General features: G+C 38.1%; 1 long non-coding RNA gene across 3 annotated transcripts; it reads left to right on the top strand.

Annotated features, from left to right (window-relative positions):
- The first annotated feature begins 2,230 nt into the window (after positions 1–2,230).
- On the top strand, positions 2,231–5,272 carry LOC112173835. Of its 3 annotated transcripts, XR_005802218.1 has the most exons (6): positions 2,231–2,354; positions 3,426–3,481; positions 3,585–3,641; positions 3,962–4,201; positions 4,488–4,553; positions 4,983–5,272. It is a non-coding gene; the product is annotated as an uncharacterized LOC112173835 (long non-coding RNA). The 3 variants fall into 3 exon arrangements; XR_002925735.2 differs by lacking the exon at positions 4,488–4,553; XR_002925736.2 differs by lacking the exon at positions 4,983–5,272 and having other exon boundaries at positions 4,488–4,948.
- Positions 5,273–20,486: the final 15,214 nt, after the last annotated feature.

Genomic DNA, 20,486 nt, shown 5'->3' with positions numbered 1-20,486 from the left:
TATGGAGGTAGCAGCCACTGTAAAACCCCTACTGGGCATCGTTTATGCTCATTCCCTTTTTCCTCAAACTTTTTCAGGTGGTGGTTAGTAGATTAAAGTGGAGCTTTGGGTGAAGTAAGACTTCTGAATTCTTTGGCAGCTTATCTCTTGGTTGAGCTAAGCTATTATTTTGAGCAAATTCGATTGAAGGACTAGATTGTGGTAAATTGCAGTTTTTGTTGATAATGTATGTGTACAAAGGGAAACTTTGAAATCTACTTACCTGGGTATATATGAACAACCATATGGGGTTCTATGTTACCCCTTTTCATTTGTGTTGTATATTATGTTATGTTTTTGTGGAGCAAGTCTAATGGCAATTGCAACTTTTGTGCTTGTGTAATGAACTTAACTTTCTTGAGGGTCTATTACTAAATTCATGATTTCAGTTTGATTGAGTTTGAAAAATACCATGTGCAGGAGTTTGAGAAAAGCTTTGCAATAAAGTTTCCGGCTTGTACTATTGCTGATTGCAAAGAGGCACATATAAACAGCTTTTTTATTAAACTTTCTTATAGTTTCTCTTTCCAGCTTTACTTTACTAATCGCTCTGGCATTTTCATATGCAGCTATAAATTTGAATTCCCAACTCTAGGCGACAGAGCTGGTGCTCCTATAATAAGTTTCAGGTTTGTAAATGCATATAGGCCTAGTTGTGCACACACACCATCCCCGGGGGACTCTTGTTTTAGGAGTGCTTTAATTGTAGCTTTCATTTCTTTTCTGCAAGTAAATCCTTTGTGTACTTCAAGTTTTTTTTTTTTTTTTTTTTTCAAGTTTATTCTGCCTTTCATTATTCCACTTCTACCTTCAGTCCATGGACCGAGTACTTATGTTGTTGATTATATGTATTTGCAGTGATGCATAATTTGGTTATCCTGGTGGACCCCCTTTGTTTAAAAATTTAAATTTTGGAATTGACCTAGACAGCAGCATTGCAAGTAAGGATGCTTCTCCATTTGAATTTTTAGTTTTTCTATTTGAAAAGATCATTATTTCATTGTAAAGCAAAATGTAAAGCCTGTCAACATATATTTCATTCTTCTCATTACAAGTTTATCAGTTCAGAGCTATATGCTCATCTGAATCATTGTAAAGCCTGTCAACACTATAAGAACGTGCAAATTCCTTTAGGCGGTTTGTAATATTGAAACATAAGCTGACAAATACCTTTTATGTGACCTATGTTAGCAAAATCACATTGCATGATTCAAGTTAATTTTGAAAAGATAACATTATATGGTTCCTGGATATGAGAACCCTGTTGAATTTGGTCTTTTGACTTTATAACATTATATGCTGGAATTGTTCATATTCTATTATTGTGTTGGAGCAGACCATATGGGCAAGGTGATGTGTATTAACTACTCTACTTTAGTGGCCTTCTCAATGAAATGTATGAGTTGCTACCTAATGCAAGATTTGTTATTGATTTCATGCATTAGCTACTCTAATTTGTTCTATAATGAGCATTAATTTGCTTGTTTGGACATGAAAAGTTGCTGAGTTTGCCTGAAGGCCTATGCACAAACACGTTAGCCCTGTACATGGATTAATCTATGCCTTTAGCAATTACTCTATTTTCCATGTTATTTCACTCTTTTGTTTGTTTTATGATTGTTGTAGGATAATACAATTAATGTGATTGTTCAGTTGCAATTTCTTAGGACTGAGGAGGATAAAGCCAACTAGGTGGGATCTGATATCATCACTCACTACTAGGAAGAGTACTTTTAATGACATTTTTTTTATGGCATTTTATGAAAAACGTCATTGAATGTACTTTTCATGACGTTTTTTTTACTGAAACGTCATTGTTTATTTGATACCAAAATGTTATCTTATGGTTGTGGCGTTTAGCAAACACCATAGAAGTTTAAAAATTTTAACGGCATTTTAGAAACATCATTAAAATCTATGGCGTTTTCCTAATCGTCACCAAAAGTTTTTTAATGGCGTTTGGAAACGTCATAAAAATTGTTTGAGCCCATGACGTTTAGAAATGTCCTAAAAGCCATGCCCAATTGTTTTTAATCTGCCGCTCTTGGTCTTTTCGTTTTGCGCCCCTCATCTTATTAAGGATTTTTTATTCTTTTCAACACTTTACTTTTTTCTTCTCGTTCTCTCTCTCTCTCTCTCTCTCTCTCTCTCTCTCTCTCTCTCTCTCTCTCTCTCTCTCTCTCTCTCTCTCTCTCTCTCTCTCTCTCTCTCTCTCTCGCAAAGCTCCGCCGCCTCGTTATCTCTATGCTAGCTACTTGAAGAAAAACTCTGAGCTCAAGACTCAATGTTTCAATCTATCGTCTAAAAGCTTTGAGGTAACAATATATACCATCTCTTATTATCTTGGTTCAACTCAATTTCCATTTCACTTCTTCATGTTTGAGGTTTAGAACATTGAGAAATCATCTCCTTTATCCAAGAACAATTGATTTCTCAGGTTGGAGTCCGATTTTTCTCTTGGGTATTACTCATATTGTTTATTTCCTGTGAAAGCATCTATTTGATTGAAGATTTTTGAGAAATTGTATTTAGTTTTTGGGTTTCAGTTTATGGATATCAATTGTGAAATTGGGGTTAATAGTTTGATTTTCTTACTTAGATTACAGTTACGGATTGCAAATTTCATTTGGGTTTATCTCATAATAGCATCTATGTGATTGAAAATTTCCTCATATGTTTTAGGGTAAGACTCCAAGTCGTGTCCACCACTTATTATTTTGCTGAATTTTGTATTCATTGGTAACATTCTAGTTGGTTTAGATGGTCTAGTAATTTGGTGTTTGCAATTATCTGTAGAGGGATTGAGAAGTTTGGAAGTAGCACAACTATAATTGCAGTACTGGGTCGTTTTTCAACTGCCCCTGCTGCAAGGGTAAGTTTTTGCTTCTGAGCCACAAGTTCATGATATCGTCAAAGGATGACTTGTAGCCAATCTTGGTCTTGCCTCATTTTTGTTTTGGTGGTATGGAAGTTTCAACTGAACTATCCAAATGCCCATGGTCTCATAACAGAGGATCCTAAAGTTTTGTTTTATTTAATCTATTATCTGTAGCATCATACTCTTGCAAGATTCCAAGGCTTCTCTTTGTTTGAAAGATTGTTTCCATTCCCTTTACTGGCATACAAATGATATATTGACAAGGAAAAAAAAAAAAAAGAAGCCAAAGACCATAGTAGAATAATCTGGGTTCTTTTTGTTTCATTTCATAGTGTTTTGCTTTTCCTTTTGACTAATGTTGCTTTCTCAATTTGTCAATACAAGTGTAATGTCTGACATGTTCATTTACCCATAATCCTTCATACTGCTGTATTTTTTAATGAACTAAAGTTTGGTACCTATAATTCATTTATCTTAGGAGCTTTACTGATTATTAAATATATGGCAGGTCGTTTGTGGCATCTTTGAAGAAAAGAATCAATCAATCGCATTTCTCAATTCAAGGTGAGCAACCCATTTTCACTCCTTTCTCAGAGTATAGCTTCAACCATGTTCATTATGATTTCTATTTTCCTCATAATGGAATTTGATTTAGAATTTGTTATAGGGTGTTTTTGTTTTTTTCAAAAGGACAGAACGCCAGAGTGGACTAAGCAATTTCCAGGTATGCTCTATTCTACAATGCAACACACACACACACACACACACACACACATATATATACATATATATATATATATATATATATCATCAGTATGTTACATTTCTATCAAGCTAACAACCATAAGTGAATAAGCATATATTCCTAAGTGAAACCTCAATCCTAATAAATAAATGTAATGAATGAGAAAAACATTATTAAAACTTTGATTTGTTAAATAGTTACTTATCCTAATAAACTGGATACTTACTTATCTTTTGTACTCTCAAATAGTGTATTTTCAAGTTTGGTAATTGTGTGGTTAAAGCATTGTTCTGTTGCAGTTTCTAGGTATATCTTGAGTCATTGATTACCAGATTTTCACCATGAGGGGAGCTTGTTCTAGGAAGAGAAGCCATCGAGATGATGAGGATAATTTTCCTAGAGGGATTTCCAGAAGATATTCCAAAAGTGGGAGTTCAAAGTGCTTGGCAACCTCCTTCTCTCGACTTGCTATAGATATTCAACATGAAAAAGGGCAATGCCCATCCCTCATGGACTTCTACGTATGACAAATACGTGAGGTAATTGTTTTCTGAATGTTTCTTATGGTAGAGACTAAGATTTGTATATCTCAATTAGCTCATGCCAATTGCTTATTTGATTTCCGTTTTGTGATATCCTCTGAAAATATCTTCGTAAATGTGATGATGTCCATAAGTTCCCTAGCTAGGTGTGCTTTTCTTTAATAGAACCTTTTATTAGTTACTAGACATGGAACAACACTTGTAATATACTAATTATTTTAACTAATTATTTGAGAGGCTATGAAGAAATAAGATCAATAATAACACACAGTCTACCATACAGGACCCAATATATGGTAAAGTCATATTTCTTCATGGTAAAGTCTCTCGCACTTTCAAGTACCCCAAGGTAAGGGTAGCTATTCAAGGTTAGGAACTAGCTTAGGGAGTTATCTCTTTCTGTTAAATCTCTATTCTTTAATCTATTCAATGTTGTTGTGGAATGCACTTTTGATTATTATCTAGCTGTGGTGACTCCATTAGGATAATTAGGACTGGGGAGGATCGAGTTCAATTACTGCACACCATGTGTTTGAAGTTATGCCTCAAAGACAGCACCCAAGCTGAACCAGTGGGCTATTCCATGATTTCCGAAAAACCTATACTTCTTGTTTTACTCTCAGTTTTTGACAGCTTAAAATAGACTCTTCAATGATCATTTTGAGCTTGGTTTCATGAAAAACGGAGTTAAAATGAAATACTTATGCCATTTTGAAATTACTGCACTGTTTCAGGATTTCTGCAGTTCTGTAATTCTTTTCTTTGATCATTTTTGCAGTTCAAAGAATGACTTGCATGCAGCCATGATGGAATTGATGGAAAGTGTCTAGGAACTGCTTTTGTGCATTTTGATAGAACTGATGGAAAGTGTTGAACAATATAATGCATGCAATTGCTGTAACTACTATATGGATGCTACTAGGTTTTTGTCTTAGTTAGATTAGGATCCATGCAACAATGGCAGGGGTTAATGTAAAGGCTAGCATGCTAACTAGTTTAATTAGTATTATGCTACTGATGGGAATGTATTTTGGTGGGTTAATTGATGCAATGAGGAATTTGCTGATTTCAGATCTTATAATATGCCTTTTTGATGACTAGTGTACAGAATGAGGTTTGCTATATGGTTCAAATCCAACAAATACAGTAACAACATAAAAGAATATCTCTGTTGTTCCTTCATACTTGTAACAACAGGAAACTGAAGTTTATTTCACTATCAAACAACAGAAAAGTGAAGTTTAATTCATTATCAAACAACAGAATACTTTTACCAGACAACAGAAAACTGAAGTTCAATTCACTATCAAACAACAGAAATACTTCTAACATACAACATAAAACTGAAGTTCAATTCATTATCAAACAACTGAAGTTCTTCAAACAAACAACAGAAACGCGTAGTTCATTTAATTATCACACAACAGAAGAGTGAGTTTTCGACCTCAATCAAACTACAGAACTACATGATTACATATAGTTATATTGTCTATCAGACAACATAAATACTTAAAACTGTGGTTGGAATACAAGATAAAAGACATAAAAATAAAGTCTTAAAACTATTTAGACGACAGATGAGCATAATTTAACCAGTTATAAGAGATTTTCAAACAACAATTAAATGTCTTTGAAAATGCATTCAGACAACAGATTGTTAAACAAGCCTTTATTTTGGTAACTTCAGACGACATATAAATGTGTTCTTATTACATGTCAGACAACAGCAGTTTTATTAAAACTGTAGTTTGCAGTTCATTTGAACAACATTAATCTGTCGTTGTATGTGATTATTAACGACAGAAAGTCCCAAATCCTTCAGTGTTGGGTTGTTCAGACGACAGAACCTTGTGAAACTTCTGTTGTCTGAGTGAGAAGAGACGACAGAGGATATCTGTCGTCTGATGCCGTAAGAGACGGCAGCTGGATACACAACAGATAATTTACATATCAGACGACAGATGATATCTGTCGTCTGAAGGCTTTATTGGCATAGTATCATTTGAGCTTTTTGAGAGAACAATTGTGTTTGAAACTTTGTGGCAATGCAAGCTTTATTTCAGGTCATGTTGTTTGTATCAATTTGGTTGCATAGTTTGTGCCATAGTGCCATAGTATGATTAGCAGACCTTCAAAACTTAGAGGCACTTTTTTTGGGTCGGGGTCAAAACATGAGGTACCAAAGTGATATATACTTTAGTCATCTGATGGAGGGAATAACCATTCTCTTCCAAATTGGGGGCAAAATAGGTCAAAGGAAACCATTGACTTCAAAATTGGCGGCAAATTGGTCAAAGAAAAAAAATGAGGGAATGTTTATGTCATTGAAATGGCGGGAATACCAGGAGGGACCAAAATACTCCTCATTATATGCCACGTGGCACGCACCATAACGGAGATAACAGCTCCAGATACTAAAATTGGGTCAGGGTGTGAACCTCAGATACCAATTTGATATTTTTTGAAAGTGAGGTACGAAAGTTTAAAATAGAAAAAAGATGGGACACTGTTTGGGCCATTTTCCCAGTATGATATTGATTTTGAAAAGGCATAATCTTTGGGATATCTCCCAGGTTCACTACGTGTGCCAGCTTCTAGTTATGTATGTTTACTAAGGTGGCAAGTAGATTAGAGCTGAGAAGTTTTGTTTCTCTTATCAAGCTGTCTTCAGTTTCCATAACGTTCACAAGAAATGATTTACTCGATCTCATGACAAATAAATAAAGCATGTATGTTTACCGCAGGTTTGAGCTATAGGAAATGACTCTAGCTTCCACCATTCCAACACCCACATTATGATCTGGGTACTCTTAGCAAAGTTGTTAGCTTGTTTCCTCACAGTAGGACTAATCAAATAAAAATGTTGCTGAAAGCATATTTACTTATGACAACAACTAGAGGATTAAGAGAAGCAATCGGTGCTGCATAGAACTCTAATTCTTGAAAAGATATATTAGATGTTTCTGATAAGATATTCGATTTAAAACCGTTTGCTTATCTGATATATTAGATAAGTATAGATATGTATGCAAAAGAGGAGCAACCTAGTGAAACACAAACACTCTTATGGGAAGAGGACTGTGTTTTCTACTCCTATATAAAGGCATAGTCCCTGTACTCTCTCTACACCGAGTTATAAGAGACTTGCCCCATAGAGACAAGCAAGTTCCTAAGAGTAGTGCAGAAGATTGTTGCTTCAAGAAATCAAATGGCTTCAGGTCATTATTATATTAAACTCGAAACACCAGTTCATGTATCAAGCTATGTTATAATCAATGTTTATGTACATTTGTGAGTGATTGCATATATGTGCTATATGTATGTTTGCAGTTTTCAGTTGCAAATAGCCACCCACAACCACCTTCTTATACCCCTCAACTGCCAATGAACAATTCCCAATTGGCTCAATCTGAGTTGGGGGACTTGCATTATAGAATAAAGCCACCGAATACCTCTCTACATCCATTTGGGTAACAACTCTATGCCATGAACTTCTGAACATCCCATTACTCATAATCTCTAGTAGGTCTCCCACATTCACTAGCATTGCATCTTTTGGCCAAGGCATAGTACGTGACCCATTCCATGGCCTTGAACACTTGGAACCCTTCACTAGCTAGCTTCAAATTAAAGAAGGAGAGTGAGGTCATTGGCATCAGTATGTGGAGTTAGACCAAGGGCTTGGTCTGGCCTTGGGCATGGTGGAGGTCAAAGTTTTGAAGGAATACATGTCTTTCTAATGATAAGGCTTCAGCAAGGGCTTTAAGTATGTCATTGAAGATGTTTCTTGCTTCTGCAACGTATTTTTCTATAGCATACCTGCTCAAACGAACCAATATATAATTAAATCTTTGTGAACAGTGGTTATATGCATGTGAGCTGACTAAGTAAGAACTTGATCCATAAATTTCTATGTGATCAAATCATAAGCAAGCATGTCTATAAGCAATATAGCACGGAGATAGTAATCATGGTATGCGAAGTAGTACATACATATAGAGTCCATTTTCCAAGAAAGGCTTCAGCAAGGGCTTTAATTATGTCATTGAAGATGTTTCTTGCTTCTGCAACGTATTTTTCTATAGCATACCTGCTCAAACGAACCAATATATAATTAAATCTTTGTGAACAGTGGTTATATGTGAGCTGACTAAGTAAGAACTTGATCCATAAATTTCTATGTGATCAAATCATAAGCAAGCATGTCTATAAGCAATATAGCATGGAGATAGTAATCATAGTATGCGAAGTAGTACATACATATAGAGTCCATTTTCCAAGAAAAGTAAGGATGCCCTTATGGCTTAGCTAATGATTAGAACCACTTATGTTTTAGGTCCTTCGAAAATCATTCTACAAAAAATTATTCAAATTAGATATTGTTTAGCATTTGATTACTGCATTCATCATTTTAGTTTTATTCGAAGGACAATATATAAAGTGTAATTCTACAACAAATAGATGACCAAACGGTCTTTGATTTATCCTATTAAGTTTAGAAACAACTCAAATCAATCTTCTCTTCCTCCTACTCCAAGTCTCCCCAACTGTCAGTTTCATTTTAATTTCACTAATTACTTTAATTAACGTACCTGAAATTAGCAGGCCTTTGGTTGCTCCGGCCGGAGCTGCTTTCACGATCACATGATCAATCCAATCCAAAGGCTGGTCTTCCAACTTGACAAAGTTTCGGCTATACCCCATGTTATCCACGCTCACATACGACCCAATGCTTGCATTCTTCTCTTCAAACGACAACATACCTAAAGAACTCCTTCACCACATCCCTCACACCATGCAAAACAGAATCAGCTACACTGTGGCCTTCAACTACAACCATACCCCATGTCTTAGCTCCAGTTAGTAGCTTGGCTAGCTCTTCGACTCTATCGTTGCCTCGTAATTTGGTCATGTATATGGATGGTAGGGGTTCCTAAACATGATGGCTGGATAAAGTCGGGTTCTAGTTGTGTTCAAGTTGCACTACCACGAACCTCTCTGGCAGGTGTTTGAGTCCTTGTCGAGCTAGTTCTTGAACTACAAGTACTCTTGTGGTTCGTAATTGACCTGCTTGGTCTGTGTAGCTGGCTTCATGAAAGTAATTTTTTTCAGTACTTGTCTCCACGCTGGAGGTGGAAGGAAGTAGAAGGCTATATGGGCTCAAGCCTAAACAATATTTTGGACTAAAAACCCTTAAGTATATATATATATCTACCTTCAGCCCATACCAGCCCAAAGAAGAAGAAAAAATTATATGTAAAAGTCGCGTGTATTCCCAGTCTCCCACAGCAGCTCACAGCCTCACACTACTCAGTAGGTCAGATTTGTGCGTTTTGATGGAGCCTCACACTACTTATCTTCGAAAGCGAAATGCCTCAAACAATCCACACCCAAACTCCCTTCTTGTGGAAAATCTCACCCCTTGTTGTCCAATAGCCTCAGTCTGCGACGCAGACCAAGGAATCTCCAAAGCAACAATCTTTCTTTCGCTTTCTCGTGAACAAGGTATGAAACTCTATCGATCTCTCCTGTTTTGAATTTTTGATACATCTATGTTCTTCTTCCTGCTCTATTTTCCCAATGGGGTTTTCTTAAAGAAATCCCAAAAGGAGAAGCTCTTTGATGCTGTTTGCTACCAGTGGCGGATGTAATTGTGAGTTGGGGTTTTGTGTATAAATTGAGGATTGAGATTGTTGGGACTGCTCTTACTATTGGTTTTGCTTGGTGAGTTGGGGGATATATATCGGTTTTGGGTTTGTTTGTGTGCACTATTTCTGGGTCGGAAACATCAAATAGGGACTGGTTTTTTAGCTCAAGCAGTCAAGCTTTTGTTGGGCTTTGGGATTTCTTGATGCTTTCTTTGGCTTCTGATTATGTTGTGATTATTTTTTATTTAAAGATGTGCATTTTGTGTTGCAGCTTGGAGAATATTTTTTAGAGTTTTGGTGACAGTGTCTGGGTTTATGCAAAAAAAAAAAAAAAATAGTAGTTATTCTAATTAGCCTTGACAAGTGTCAGATCCTGGATGCTCCATGCCTAGCTTTTGATGAGTAGTGTGGAAATGTGATTAATGGGTTATAGAAGGTCAGAGCATTTTTAGTAGACTCTCTATTTGGGCTCTTTAGCTATTTTGGAGAGCATGTTTAGCTTTTTATCTATTTTAGTGGCTGCACCAGACTCCTAAGTGACTCTCCATTATAACTTTTAGCTATCTCGCTCCTAAATATAGACAGCGAGATTAGGCTCTCTATAATTTAAAACATTCTTTTTAAGTTATTTTTTGTAATTTATAAATACATTTAAACTATTTAATCTTCATTTAAAAAATAATATAAATTCAAAATTAACTAAAATAGACAGTATTGATGCAGACGTATTTCTAAAGTGGCTAACTAAAATGACTTTTTAGCTACTTTGGCGAAAATTTGACTCAAAAATGGTTAGCATTGCTAAAGATGCTCTCAGAGGCTAAAGAGGGATTGCTAAATTATTGGTTTGCTAGATGACCTTATCATCACAAAGTTTTGCAAGTCTGCTACTAACTAATTAGTGAAATTGGAGATAGAGATTGAGTGTACGTACAACGTGAGCACTATTTTTATTGCATTGGGCCAGGCCGAAGGGCTGAAAATAGCATTATACATATCTTCTACATTTCGGATTTGTACAAATAGGTACTAAATAATTTCTTTGAATTATTTGTTGACACTTTAAATGATATAATTTTATGGATACGTAAGATAGAAATACATCATGGATACACGAGGGATATGTCAAGATGCGGCCGGGTTACATATTAAATCCCATTTGCAACGTCTTTATTATGATTTTAACTTTTTTGGATCTATCTATATTTTTTCATTTTCTCGGTTTGATGATATTAAAAATGGCCTAAAATTTCACAATTACAATATGTCCATCAAAGAAAAACAATAAGGAGAGTGAAGAAAATAGTTCTTCACAAACTTATAACTCCTTGAACTTGAAATTTGAAGACTATCCTATTTTATTTGGTTATTACCACCATTCTCTTTCTCATTCCAATTTTATGATGAGACAAAATGGAATAACTTTTGGGGAAACAAAAGGCATGGGTGGGTTGAGTAATGGGCTGCCTCTAGGGCCAACCTGGAACTGTAATGGCTAAATAATCTTGGGCTTGATTGGACTAGCAACTCCACCAGCTTGTAAGCACAAGTCATTGGCCAGCATATGCATCCACTCTTAAAACTCTGAAATACCAGAATAAATTATTGGGGGGATCGATCATCTGCAGTACTCTACTTCACACATTTCATCATCTGCTAATTAAGCTTTGAGGACAAGTTCTTGGTTGTCCATATATTTATGGCCCCATTCTTGATGGCCGACGTACGTACAAGTTCTTGGGGCCTATCATTTTCTAACCAAATATATATGAATATATCTACCACTTGAGTATTATTGGTATGCTTGGGACAGATCAAGAGGCCTAGCTATCATGCATGCATTTCCCTGTTACTGTTCTGCATTCATAAAACGAGTTTCAATTCACAGAACAAAGACCTATATTAGGAAAATCAAGAACATGCACATCAAAGGCTTACCCCTCAAATTCGCAACTTTTCCTTTTTTTTAGGAGGTCAGTACTTTTATGGATGGACATGGATGAAATGACATTGCTTCTCAAACTAGATGGGTACTTCTAGTGTCCCCATGTAAAATGAAGAATAAAAACTCGTGTTGAAAAACAAGCCATGTAAAATTATATATAAAAGGCTTTTGTCCATTTATCCTAATTCTAGAGATTTTCTTTCCACTTGCCTCATTAATTTTTTTTTAATTTCCCCTTACCCATGCATAAAGACTCTAATAAAGTGTTCTCTAATACATTTTTTTTTTTAAATTAAAATTATTTTACCCTCATCTCTTTGTTAGAGAGAGAAAATTGAAGAGATAGAAGCCATAGGAGACTTCACCGAAATCCGGTCGTCTGCCGCCAGACTTCTCTGAAAACCTCGTCGGAGGTCTCTAAAGAGGTCGTCAAAAATCTCATAGGTCGCCGAAAAGGTTTAACAGACTTCGATTCCCCCTCAATAGCCCTCTATTGGCCCTCGATAAAAAAAAAAAATTTCTTTCCTTCTAGGCTTCTGCCCCCATTTTGAAAAAAAATAATAATAATAAATTGATTTGGCCACCCACACCTCTTTCTCCCTTATGGCCTGTGAGACCAACAAACCTAGCAGACTGCCGGAGATTGATACCAGAACGAGAACAACAATTTAATAGTACAATTAACCCACTGTAGATCGATACCAGAACAAGAACAAGCAATTAACAGTGTACTTTAACAGGACCTCCTCCTTCAGAGCGATGATGGTGACGGGAATCCAGCTGGGCATGGGCCTTGGCGGCGGCGCGGTCGGCGACGAAGGCAGAGAGTGGAGTCGAGAACCTTGATGTGGGCGCGAATCTCAAGAAGCAGATCTTGGGGATCAACGGCTGGAGATTACGATCCGGGGAGATGACCCAGTTGACAGATACGAACTCGGTCTCGGACCCGACCCAGACTCAGACTCGATCTCTGGCTGCCACTTCGAAACCCAAAACGCCTTCGCTGACGCCGTCTTCTACCATGGACGAGTATTTATGCTTTAGAGTGTCCGATGAGAGACAGAGAGAGCATGTAATTAATTAATTAAGTGAATGACAGTGGCAAAACTGTCATTTTTCTTTGAATATGATAAGTGGAAATAAGAATCTGTTATTGGGATAAGTGAGATAATTTTAGGTCATTTAAACGCTTTCTTGTAACTTCATATGCTTATTATTTATTATGAACTATTCGTTCCGATCACATCTTGGACATATATCTAGGTCTATCGTTCTATGTCAATGTATTATGTTGGACCTTCAATCCCTAATAATCCGGTGAGTCGACACCGTGGCTGGCCTAGGGTTCAAAACAGAGATCGAGTACGTACAACGTCGACAGATTACCCCGGAACCTTCGAGATTTCTACTCCATTATTTTGGATTTCACTTTGGAATGGTCCAGTGATAGCCACTTGGCTTTGAGGATCCAAGTGTTTACCCCCCCAGATTTAGGGTAAAGTAAGTTCACCCCCTCACGCGCCCTGCAAGAAATTGGAGAGAAAACACTGAAGACCTTATCTCCATGTCTTGCTGTTCCCTGCAAAATGATTGGCCCGACATCCACGTGGCGGGCAGAGACACCACTGAGCTGCCTCCGGCTCGTGTCTGCGTGTAGCCACGGCGAGCGGTCGGCGAGAGCCCCTCGTACTCCCGTCCGTACGATGTACTAGTCTTTGGCCTACGTACTGTACGCGACAAAATCATGATTGTAGTCATCTGGGGCTCTGGGCCTACTACGTAATCCTCCCTCTCCATCAATCTCTCACAGCGAAGCTTGGATCGATAGTATTGATATGTGCCCATGTTCATCTGTATCATTTGAGAAGCTGATGCATTTGTCGCATTATAACCATTTTCCTCTAACCCAGCTTCTTCCGTCCGCTAAGAACTAACCAAGATCGAGTACGTGTTAAGGATTCAGTAGTAGATCGAGTACGTGTTAAGGACTAACCAAGAACTAACCAAGATCGACTACGTGTTAAGGACTCACTTACTTTGATCGAACCTTGTGGAAGAATGTTTAAATCTTAAACCTCATGAGGGTTGGACAATTTCTTTTAGTGAATGAGAAAACTGAAAGCATTAAGTAGGAACGATTGCCTTATGGATACACGTGAACTTCTTCTTTAAAATTCATAGGAGATTCTATTAATAATCAAAATTGTTAATTTATTATTATTTTTTTTTATAAAGATTATTACTTCTGTAAAACATAGATCAAACCTGCAGGAGCAATAAATAGTTTTGATAATAATTTAGATAGTTGTCCATTTGTTTGATCACAGTCAAATGAATGAGTAATTTTTAATTTAGCTATATTCATGATTTTTTTTTTAATTTTGAGTTATTATCATAGTTGTCTATTACTTCCATTAATATTGTGTTAAAAATGGCACATGTATATATGACTCATTTTTGAAAGATAAATTTGTAAAATCACTCATTTTCACTTATAGCTTTCTATATTTAATTGAACTTTTAGTTTATTATCATACAAATTGATCAAAAGTAACAAAAAAAAATTTGATAAAATATTACTTAAGACTTTCTAATAGACAAAATTAATTAAATGAGTCTTTTTATTAAATTATCCTTGAAATTAGGTCATGTGTTATGCACATGTCAATTATTAACTGAAAAATAAAGGAAGTAAGCGATTGACACCATTCAAAATGAAATCGAAGAGTTCATATACTAGTTGTAATCAAAATTGAAGTTCATGTACCATTGACAAGATGAAAGATAAGTTTATGTTTAGAAAATTGAATGATTTGGACGATAATAATAAGACAACATACACTGCGAGTTTTCAGAAGAAGAATAGAAAAGGTTGGTGAAAAGTTTAGAAACAAAGAACATCTTCTCCCCCAAATCAAATCATCAATGATCTCATAGTTGGTCCATATGAGCTGGATGGACATGGGTAGTAATTCAATCAAATCAATAGAGAGGGAGAGAGAGGGGGAATGAGATTTGACAATTTGGGTGACCTCAAATTTAGTCTTAGATGATGCATGGTACACACTACTAGACAGCATCCCAATTTGGATGGGTTTGATAGTAACACTTGCAGGTCCCTAATGGATTTGGATGGGCTGAGTGATCCAAGAGAGAATGCACATGGGACTTTAAAGTTTTCAACCTTGATCCTGTTTTGTATTATACATCTACATAAATGTGGAGTCTATTGGCTTCAAGAAAAAATGTAGTCTATTGGAAAATGCACTAGCAGGCAATTTGTCTTTTATCCTATAGGTTTAGGGAAAAAGTCTTCACCAGGGTGGCCGCTCACCTCATACCCTAGACAAACCATAAGTCTGACTTATTATTTGATAATTCTCATGTCATATCTTCAATATAAGTTTGAAAAAAAAAAAAAAAAAAAAGCACAACTGTATAAAGAAAAATTGTTAAAATCAGTAATATTTAGGTCTAGGATCGATTCTGTTTTTGACATTTTCTGTCGAAACCGAAACTGGAACTGAAATGGTTTTTCCGGTTCGGTATTGTCACTTTTTTTACCCGAACCGTTTTGAAATTGGAACCATATTGTTCGGCTACAGCTTGTAATCAATTCCTGTACATAGCAAGAAAGCACACAAATTTTTTCAATTTCCCAGCTTCCCAGCCACATAAAGAGAAGCAGTAAAGCAGTGTGAGTTTTGGAAAATCGAAGTCGGGATCGGGCTTGTAGAGAATTAATGAAGTTGTAGCTCCACCAGTATCAGAAAACAAATTCGATTAGTGAGCTAGGGAGAGCCGAAGAGGAATGAAGAATTGAAGATGATGAACTAATGAAGTGAGTTTGGGAATTGGGATTGGAATGGCCGAATGGGGATGAACTAGGTTGAAGTGATGAAGATGTATTGGGTTTTTGAGAAATGGGGGCTAGCTGCCTAGCCGGCTAGGGTTGCGAGCCTGCGACTAACGGACTGAGTATATGAGAAATTGGGGAAGAAACAAAGAAGTGGAAGAACTGACATTCAATTTCTGGGGCTAGGTCAGTTTTATTGAAAGTGAGTAAGTGAGAAGGCAGGTCTTAAATTTTTGGGTTAATTGAAATGGGTAGTAGGCTGCATATTAGATACGGGCTTCAAACATCTTTGGTCCATATATACCTAAGCAGGCTAAGCTATTGGACTCTGGTTCTGCCAGTTCCAAGCGTTACAAAAACTAGAAATTGCAACCGAACCGATAGAAGGGAAATGGTTTGATTCTCCCAAAACTGCACTCTTTCAATACAAGAAACGGGACAGAATCGCCGATTCCGATTTGATTCAGGCCGGTTCAGTTGGTTTTTGGTTTAAAAATCCCAGCCTAATATTATCTTCATTGCGCAAACTAAATGGAATGTGTATAAAGAAAAGTGACCGTGACCACTTATCCAATTTTAGCCTCAAAATTGCCCACTTACTCCACCAAGAATTTTTTAACCCCATTTACCCAATCTAACAGTGTTTGACAGTATTGCCCTCATACTCTCTCTCTCTCTCTCTCTCACACTGCTTCGTACTCATATCCCAAACTACAAACCCTAAATTGCCCAACCTGTCTCTACAATTCCTCCATTTCTGGTGCCCTCCAAGACCCCCGACGAGTCTTGCATCTCCAAGATCGAGGCGACTACTGCGTTCGGTTTTGGATCGTAATGCAGAAGACGTAGAACGACGGAGGTTAGTATACGCACAGGGCATTTCGTCTGAGCCGATCTGGACAGAGGCGACATCGGTTTTGTTCGTCAGAGGTCTGGGAAGCTCCAAACCTCCACGCTCCAAGTTCGAGTCTGGGCTTTGCTGGCAGGGCAAGGATGATGTCGTTCTGTTTTTTTTTTTTGGTAAATTTGGCAGAAGACTTATAAGGAAAGAAGAAAGAAGAATGAAAAAAGAAGTTTTATTGAGTAGTTATACATGTCTATTGCGGGGCAATAATATGAGTATTGGGGGCAATAATATGATTACGGAGTATTATTAGAGGGCAGTAAAATCAGACGCCGGAATCTGGTCACCAGTCCGGTAGCCAGATTCGGGATTCCGTTGATCGATTGCCGGATTCCTGTCACAGGTCTCCGAATTCCGGTCACCTATCGCCGGAGTCTAGTCATTGGTCGTCGGAGTCCGCTGCCAGTCACTGGTCACTGGAGTCCGGCAAGGTCTCCGATCACTTCTCTCTCTAAGTAACAAAGAAGGAGAGAGCAAAAATGTCCCAAAAATAAATATAAAAAAATAAAAATAATACTTAATTGGAAATTAGAGAAATGATTTCTTAAAGTGTTTGGGTAAGTAGGCAGTCTCTTAGAGTGTTTGGGTAAATGGAATTAATTAATCGCAAAATTAAATAAATGATCATTTCCCCTCAAGAAAAACGCATCACGTGCATTTTGCTCTTCCTATAAAGAATAGAAGAAAGAAAATGTGCTGTTACAACTTAGAACGTACCATCAATAATTATGGTTTATGCTTGTTGATAATACTTTATGCAGTATGGATAAGTTTAGTGCCCCTTTATTTGACCACCACATGTAATATACTTTGCTTTCCTTAACTCTAATGAGGATGATGGCATGGACGCATGGTGTTCGATTTTGAATAGAATATACCAATTAGGGCACATTGTGGTTCACAGAGATATGCATAAAACTAGGGAGGAGGATAAAAAATTGGAAAGGGAAGATGGGAAGAAGTTAACATTTGGAGCTTTGGAAGTAGAACCAGAGATACACACACACACTCACACTCACACTCACACTCGTATCGATCACAAAGACGGAGGAGAGGAGGAGAGGAGGCGGAGCAAGTGAGAGTTTTAAATGCAGGACTTTGTAAGAGCATGCAATTTAGGTTGAAGTGCGTGTTGGCACGTGCCGACATGTGTGTAAATATGTGGGGAATTCTGCATTTATGCAAATGCACACGTGCCCACATGCGTGTGTGAGTTCTTAGAGGTAAAGAGATGAGTAAAACCCTAATGCTCTACCCGCAAAATTCTTGAAAAGGAGAGAGAAGTGTGATTGAATGAATGAATGGAATGTGATTGCATGTGGATTCATAAACACAACTCAGTCAACTGCACTTTACCCCAAGAAGTTTTCTAGTCTCCCTCCCACTTATATAGTCACGCTTAAACCCTTGAAACCCTTTAATAATTTTTTTTTTTTTTGAGAAAACCCTTTAATAATTGGACACTTGATTCTTGAGACAAGACAATAACATTCAAAACACCTAATTGGACACTTAATAAGGTACTACTTTTTGTTTCTCCATTGCCCTAACAGTTTGAAAATCTTCTCTTTTAAAGGCAAGCTAGCAAAATATTACATACTCAAGTCGAAATTTTTTGATGCCGTAAATATATACGAGGTTATATTATTAAATTATCGGTCAACATAATTAATAAAATAAACTTTAGGGGAGTGAAATTTGCATCCCCCTTATTACAATCTGCACCCCCTTCCTAATTTTTTAACATTTTCTGATGCCATCTTACATGTGTTTTCCATATTACCCTCTTCTCCAACCATTTTTCTTCAGTCTCTCTCTGTCTCTGTCTCTGTGTCTCAAAACTCTCACTCCTCACTCCCTCCCTCCCTCTCTATCTCTTACTCTAGTCTCCGGCGATGGACACCAAACCGAGTCGCTAAAGCTGGCCTGCGACAGAGAGATTCCTGCTCAGCTGCAGAAGACGGACGCTGCCGCGGCGGATCGTTGACCCAAGTACTCCTACCGGCGACCCGATTCCATCTTCGCCATCCGGCCACGACACGACAGCGGACCACCATCAATCGAAGCGTCTCTTCATCGTCGACCTGTTGGTGGTTTCGGATCATCCATGCACTGGCTGTAGAGAGAGAGTCGAAGGCCCGAAGTTCATGATCCTCTGACGGTTTCTGGGCAAGTTCCGGCAACTCCGGCGTCCGGCCCCCCACGACGGCGCACCGGCACGGTTATCTTCTTCTCAACGTCGCCGTCACACTTCTGGTGGTAGTTCATTCAATTGTCGACTGTGGAGGACGAATCGACGACAACTGCGAGAATCCTACTCTCAAGAACATCCCTCAAGAATTTCAATCACTTCCTTCATCCTCCTATCCACGATTCCTCATCCTCCTCTCAATTCCTCCGAAGCCTATGCTCCCTCGTTTCCCGACAATTCAATTCCCGCCATGCCAAGAACCCTTATCCTGGGTATTCCAGGAGCATGGTCTCTGCCTCAAGCTACAATCTTGACGAGAATCTGAGCTTGGGTCTCGATACCCGTGTTTCGGCGACCATTATCACCGGCTTTCTCGGTTCCGGAAAGGTGGGGTTTGGTTTCTCTGCTTCTCATTGTCTTTTTTCAATCTGGGTTTTGATCAGTGAGTAAGAGTAAGAGATAGAGAGACTGGGTTTTGATCGGCGATGAATTCAACAGCCACATGGTGGGAATTTAGATAGCAATAACATGTGTTGAAAATTGAAATAGACTTTTCTTTGCTTGAATGTCTGATACTGTTCGTAGTTGCATATATTTAATTAAACCCAGATTTTCAGATCACATATCTTCTGCTACTTCTATCCAAACTCTATCAGTTGCCTATTTTATATATGCCAGAGCCAGAGTACTACTTTTGTGTGAATTAAACTAGAGCTAGAAAACAAAAGAAACAGGTTATGCGGAAGCCCTGCATTAAGAGAGGGGGCACAGAAAAACGGTGGTCATGACGATCACCGAAAACTCTCCAACAGATTCAAAGACTTTAACCGGAATACCATGCTTGTTTTTGAGTCCCAACACAAAAACACCTTTTGATCTGGTGGTTGTGAAGCTGTGAGTTGTGATTTGATTGTAAGGACAAATCGAATTGAATTCGTAGCCTTTTTGAGTGATCGAGCCTTTTGACTCTTTTGTATTCACTCATCGTCACCCATGTTCTAAGCTCATGTGATGTGATCATCCATGGCGCTTTCACTATAAATTCCCACCGGATTTGGTGTCCATCGCCGGAGACTAGAGTAAGAGATAGAGAGGGAGGGAGGGAGTGAGGAGTGAGAGTTTTGAGACACAGAGATAGAGAGGGAGGGAGGGAGTGAGGAGTGAGAGTTTTGAGACACAGAGACAGAGAGAGAGACTGAAGAAAAATGGTTGGAGAAGAGGGTAATATGGGAAACACATGTAAGATGGCATCAGAAAATGTTAAAAAATTAGGAAGGGGGTGCAGATTGTAATAAGGGGGGTGCAAATTTCACTCCCCTAAACTTTATTTTAAAAGTGTGATTTATCTTGTTTCGTCTAAGAGCATGTCCACTGGTTTAACCTTGACTGGGCATAGTCAAGAAAAACATGACTACATGACCTTGAGATGGATTTTGGTCCTTCCACCGTTGGTTTTTTGACTGGGCAAAACTCACCCTTTCTTGACTACAGCCAAGAAAATAGTCATCCCCATGACTATTTCCATGACCAGCCAAACCCAGATGCCAGCTAGGCCCAGGCCATATCGTGGCTGACGTGAGGGACGAGGTGACGTGAGGGACGACGGACGAGGTGATGCTCCGCCTGGGTTGCTTCAATCTCGGCCTGGGGGAAGCTTCTGGGCGGTTTGACGCCACAGAGCGGCAGGACGAGGTGAGGCGACCTCGGGGGGGCCGGGTCCTTGGCCGGAGGACGGAGA

Source organism: Rosa chinensis, chromosome 6 (genome assembly GCF_002994745.2).
Source record: "Rosa chinensis cultivar Old Blush chromosome 6, RchiOBHm-V2, whole genome shotgun sequence".
Lineage (NCBI taxonomy): Eukaryota > Viridiplantae > Streptophyta > Magnoliopsida > Rosales > Rosaceae > Rosa > Rosa chinensis.
Note: the sequence above shows the minus strand (reverse complement) of the source record. Positions and strands in the feature narration are given on the sequence as shown.